This window comes from Cynara cardunculus, assembly GCF_001531365.2.
Source record: "Cynara cardunculus var. scolymus isolate 2C chromosome LG 5, CcrdV1, whole genome shotgun sequence".
Taxonomy (NCBI): Eukaryota; Viridiplantae; Streptophyta; class Magnoliopsida; order Asterales; family Asteraceae; genus Cynara; species Cynara cardunculus.
In genome coordinates, this window is record NC_037532.1 from 32724853 (window position 1) to 32731826 (window position 6974).

The window sequence follows — 6974 nt, forward strand, 5'->3', positions numbered from 1 at the left end:
GTGAATCCAACCCTATATATATATATATATATATATATATATATATATATATTAACTTGATATATTGAATTATAGTTTTCTACATTCAAAAAAATCTTTACTATAACGAGTTCCATAGGGAAGAAACTTTCGGAAACTTAGCTTTCTATATTTTTCCTTGTCACATTATTGTTATTTCAGTAAAATAAGAATTTCAATAGAACTCTACAATAAAAATTCTTATAAAAGTATATATGACTGAACAATAGCTTTTATCCTACTGTAAATGTGTTCTTATAAAAACCCTAACAATAACCTTTATTATGAACACCCTAAGTGGCCGTTTACCAAAACACTTACCGGAAAATTTTAACACTATCAATTACTTATCGAGTAAGATTTTAGACTACCAAAACGGTATCGCATGCAACAATTTACCCGGTAAGCGCTTACCATGGTAAGAGTCGTCGCCCTCACTTAATGGGTAAGACTCTTGATCCTTGTCTCGTTCTTATCGGGTAAGATTCCTGGTCCTTATTATATTAATCCAGTAAGGTAATGTGACCTGATGTTCATTTATTCAAATAAACGTTTAGTAAGCGACCCCTAAGTTGTAATATATATCAAAGAATAAAAGCTCTTATCTTAATCATTTTTATAATAACCCAAAGATATAGTAAAAGAAATGTATTTTGGTTGATTTCATGCCATGTTCTTGTTTGACTCCACTGCATGTGCCTTCTTTTCCAAACTATGTTTCTTTAATCTATTGGTTCCTTTTTTTTAATCTACATTTGGGATCCTGTAATTCTTTTTTATCTTTTGTGTAAACCTTATATTAAATGGTTAGGTTCATATGGGGGTCAGTATTTTTTATAAGATTAAAAAAATAAAGTGTCATAAAAAGACGTTACAATAAGTTAATGAGATGTTTTTATAAGTCGTAACACGTTTTTTAAGGACATTTGTAACACTCCAAAGCCTAAAGAAATAGACTGACCTAATAACTCCAAATCCATGTTGAGAGTTATTAGTGGTCCACAACTTGAGGTATAAGGAGTTTACAAATTCAACTACAAAGGTGGTGCCTGATTGGTTTGAGCTTGGCTCCAAAAGTCAAAAGTATCAGGAGGTCCCAGGTTCAAATCCAAGGAGGAATAAAAATCCCCTTGTGGCCACGGAGGTTCAAATGCGATGACTCCGAGTTATTTGCAAAGCAGGTAGTCGCTCTGAGATTAGTTGGCTCGCATAACAGGTTGGATATACAGGTTAATCAAAAAAAAAAAAAAGAGTTCACAAATCCCACTTCTTATCCATGTAGGACGAGTTGTTACAACATTTTTATATAAAAAAACATATTCTATTAACTATTTTATAAGACATTATTTAAAAAGGTGTTTATAAAAAAAATATCCTATAAAAAATGGGTTTACAAGACAATTCTAAAAAATGTCCTATAAAATGGTTAATATGACGCTTTGTATTAAAAGTGTCGTAAACGAACTTATTTAAGACGTAATTTTTTTTTCTATAAACTCATTACAATGTCTTTAGATAGGACGTACTATAAACTAAATCTTACAAAACAGTTTATTAAAACACATAAAAGTTATTGACATCATATAAATCTAGTTTTATTCTAGTGCAAAAAACATTTCGTAGTTCTTAAATGATCGTTTTTGTTTAATTGAAAGGTTGGAAAAATGCCATGGCATAGAATTAATTAAGTGGAACTACGATGGCATGAATATATGAGGGGATACCATACCTTAAATAGAAAACACTGAACCTAAAACACTTTAATTAACCTTAGCAAATATTATTGTGGGTCATCGTGTGTTAGGTCTCTTTATGTATAAAGTCTAAAAAAACTTAATGGATTTTAGTTTTTAGAATGATTAATTCATTCGACAATTTTTTTAGAAAAAATAAGTCTTTGGACATTCCAAAACATGTTAAATAACTTCTTTGACTTTCTAAAATATGTTAGATACATTCTTATAGCCTATAAAACTGATTAATATGGTAAAATAATGGAAAAAACCTAGAAACAAAAACCAATGGACTTTCATATTTTGAGCAATTAAGTCTCTAAACATTTTTAAACTAAAAAGTACTTATATTTAGAAATCATCCTCTCGTTCAGAGTTAACTCTAAACTCAAGTAAAAGAATAACCATGAACTCATTTTATAAAATGAAATAAATATACAAAAAAATACTTACATTTTTTAGAATTGTCTTATAAACATCATCCTCTCGATCAGAGTTAGAATAACTTTGAACTCAAGGTCTTTAGACTTCGTCTTCAGATTTGACATTTAGTCGCTCTTCGGGTCTTCTACTGAAATAACTCTGAAGAATGACTCTTCAGACTTGTACTTCTATGCCTGAGAAGCTCACCCAAACTCTAAAATCTTCTTTTTCAGATCTCTGAAGATAAGTCTGCAGATTTAGAGTTATCTTGTAAGCATAGTTCAGATCTTTGAAGATAAGTCTGCAGACTTCTATCCTTAGCCCGAATTGCTTTAATAAAACTTTCAAGTTATTTAGGACAATTTTGGTCCTAACAAGACTTAAAAGCTTCGATTCTAACCACAAGGGTGGTGCCTGATTGGTTTGAGCTTGACTCCAAGGTCAAAAGTACTAGGAGGTCCCAGGTTCAAATCCAAGGAGGAATAAAAATCCCCTTGTGGCCACTGAGGTTCAAATGAGGTGACTTCGGGCTATCTGCAAAGCAGGTGGTCGCCTTGGGATTAGTCGGCTCGCATAGCGGGTTGGATATCCAGTTAATAAAAAAAAGCTTCGATTCTATTTCATCACTCACCCACGGATCACACCCAGCTTTCATCGAAACTAAAGAACATTCATATCGTCTTCTAATCAGGTACCTTCACTTTCCCTAATTTCCTTGTTTTTTCCGATTACCGATGGGGTTGTTTACAAAAGAGAGAACCATTTTTGGATTACATTAGAAAATAGAATAAAAGGGCTCAAAAGCAAGCTTCAATGACAATCAATTTAGTGGTTCAAACTACGGTGAATCAACTAGTTTTTAGTAGCTGTTGAATATGATTTATTTGAAACAAACAATATGAAATCAAACTTGTTCTTACATGTTATTAATGAATGTGATCTCTTTGAAAGAAGCTCTTGAATAATATTGTAGTTGATGTTGTATCTTTAATATGGTTGAACCAAATAATAGATGGGTAAAATGGAAAATATCACACTTTCGATTTCATTCTATATGTTCTCTTGGCAAAAATATTGATTGAGGGGTAAAATGGTCATTTCTAATATTCAGATTGCTTATTCAGCACAACAACCGAACAATAACATGTCTGTTATCATATAGACAACTTTATTCATACAAGTTTTAATAAAAAAAACAAACCGAACAATCCCTAAATATTATATTATTATCGTTTAATATCTTACGTAGAGTTCTTAGGTTTGATGGTATGTTATTGAGTTTGTGTAATTTTGTTTAAAACAAAAAAGTAAATTTAATAACATTAAAATCATAATTGTTGTCATTATTCAAGAAAAATAAACAAAAAGTTATTTTAATTGATATAAACAACTTAATCACTATATATCTGACCTAATTCATCTGCACCTTAATGGGATATATAGAGTTTAGGTTCATAGGAGAATAATACATATTTAAGAAAATAAGAAAAATGACTAAATTGCATACAAAATCATATGGGATTTTACATTAGCAACTAAAAAAGTGTGTGGGCGACCATATGGCCGCATGGCAAGGTCGGATGACAAGATCGCATGAATCACATGAAATTTTGCATGTGATGTGAGTGTAAAATCACATGTGATTCAACCATTTTCTTAAATATGTATCATTCTCATATGAACCTGAATCTCCATACATACATACATACATACATACATACATACATACATACATACATACATACATACATACATACATACATACATATATTAGACGGTAGTCAAAACATTGGTGGTGGCTTGGTTTTCATGCTTCCAATTCCAACTACAGGGTCTTCGGAGGTCTAATGTATTTGTATCTGCCATCATTGTAGGGTTTAAGAAGAGTCCAATCCATGGACCATAAGGAAAACCAATTGGGATCTTTTTTATTCATTATTTGGCATGTTGTCCCGTTGATTTTTTATTTTGTTGGTATGAACTATTCTTGCGTGGCAAGTCCAAAAGCTGTTATGAGCTCATCTCCTTGTCTTAGATCACTTGTTAACAGAGTTTTGGAAGTACTATTCTACTCTTACTAAAGGACGTTTTTATGACCTCTGGAATATTTACGAGCAACCTTTTTACGTCATGGATGAAAACCAAATCTTGTTATTGCAAGTTGTAGGTTGTTTCTATGATCTGATATTGCTGTCTGGTGTATCACAACTTTAGGTTGTGAAGTTGGTTTTGTAGATTGCAGTAGGTGGAGATCATAGTTGTCAATTGAAGGGGTTTTGGCTAGCTCTTGCTTCTTTTACTTTTTGGGGTTTTTATTTTTCTTCTTTCGTTTATGCTTATGTGTTGGATTCAAAAATTTCAATTGACAAGGTTTGTTTGTAATCTTCTAGGTTTGACAAGGTTTATTTGTAAAGGATGAGCATAAGAAGGTCCTTTTCTTTCCCTATTTCTTTCTTTTTTGTCGATCATTTGTTTCTTTTTTAGGAGACGAATAAATGCTTGATTTTAGTTTTTTTGTTACTGCAATTCTCAAATACTCTTTTATGCAATTTAATTTAGATAGACATTCTCTTACAATCCGATATCCAACTCATGACTTTGACATCCTACATGGCCCTATATATGGATCTGAAAACCAATTCTTTACACACACCGGTTTTGCATGCCCTTTTGCTTTCTGGTTTGAAAATGGCAAAACAAATAGCTCGCTTCTGTTTGGTAGCTTTTGCACTATGTTGTTTGGCCTTTGCCCACAGAGGTGGACCTACATAGGAACTTACAGTGGTACGAGCCACTACTTCAGTTCATGGCTCCGGTGTAATTTAAAACAATTATGTTTTTGACGGGTGTTATTGTATTGTTTTGTTGGGTGATCTTATAGTTTTTTAAACTGATCAAAATCTAGGCAGAAATCTTTAATAGCGAAGTTGGTAAAAAACCCGGGTTCGATGCCCAACTTTCTCAAATTTCTTAATTTTCAGCTTCAAATTTTGGTGTTTTTTATATACCTCTAATATTTAAAAAAATTGTAGTCAAGAATAAAAACATGGGTTTCTTCTCTGCAACGAACCAACCAACCGATCTATTTTAATATTGTAAAAACATGGCCTCCTTCTGGAACTATGAATTGACCATGGACCCAAGTCCCTAAAAGATTTCTGCATAGCTGATCTAAATAGCTCAAGTGTTTGTGCATGTATTTAGCAATAGTACACCCACACATGCTTTAAAAGCCTGTAATCACAACATAAACAACAAGTGCAATTTTTGGCTTGCATTGGTTGGTATATCTCTCTCTATGTTATTTGGCTTACATTGGTTGTTATTTCTATCTCCGTTGCGTTCTTTATGGTCTAATCTTTATAATGTGGACAAAGAGTGCAGTTCTTGCAGTTTATAATTGTATGGATTATAGTTTATAGATATTTTTTTCTCTTTGTTGTTTGTTTTATCTAAACCAATGACACTTATTAACCTTTTGTTTGTTTACTGTTTTAGCTAGGCCCAACTCATTACTGTGTACCCCATTTGAGTTCAAGACTGTGTACCAATTCAACATCGATTCCTCAATACATCGCTCTCCGGGTGACATCGTTTCCTCTCTTCTTGCATCATTGATAAAATGGGTTTCAATTCTTGCCAACTGTGACACATGACACAAGAATTAGGAGAAATAGAAAAACGTCACAAATAGTAATTTGAAAGTCACATATGTCAATGTCAACAGTAATTTGAAAGTTACATATGTCAATGTTAACAGTAATTTTAAAGTCACATGTCATGAGAACTTAGAAAATAATACCCGTGAACCCGCAAAAAAAGTTAAGAATATAGTAGTTGATTTACAGAACAATTTACCGTTCGACTTTGTTTTGCCATGACAATCAATAAAGCTCAAGGATAGATAATTCTGTTGGTAGGTGTTTATCTACCAAAATCGATATTCTCGTATGACCAACTTTACGTGGCATTGTCCAGAGGGATATCATGTGGTAATACAAAGGTATTAGTGAAACCTATCAAAAAGTTCAATCAGGAAAGAGTCTACACATCAAATGTGGTGTATCAAGAAGTTTTGAATGATGATTGTCTATGATTAAATGAAGATTCTAATTTCTATTTTATTTAAACATAAACTTAGACTTTTTGAATGAAAAATTGCATTAATTTTTCATTTTTGGATTTATGATTATATGTCAACCACCAGCTATTTCAAAGATATTTTGCAAAAAAAATAAAATGATATTTAAAAGTTGAATATGTCCTGATAGAACCTTTACATCCCGCCGCATTGTGCGGATAGACAACTAGTATTTATATAATTTATTCCTCAATAAATGTGTTTTTGGTTAGAAGGAAAAACAATATCGTATTGACTTATGGTGGCGGAGGCCGACAACACACCACCTGATCCACCACAATCGACGACCTGCAAACAAACCGCCACGCCTTATATCTTTCCCATGCTCTCATCACACACCATTACTTTCCACCTTATCCGACTTTCTGGCTTGGGTTTTCTTTCGACTTTGATTTTATCACAGAAAACCATGGACATACTCAATAAATTGAAACTAGGCATCTTCTTTCGCTGAGCGATTGATGACCATTCAAATGAGTCATATGGTGGGCACCTAGATGAAGGAAATCTTACAAGCTCCGACGCCTGAGTAAAAAATTGTGGACGATGGAGGAGCCTAATTGGTATTGAAGTAGTCAAATTAGTTTTTATGAATAAGAGGTCATGTACCGAGTTTATAGGAAGGTCTTTAGAAGATAAGTTTCTTTTGATTTTATCTC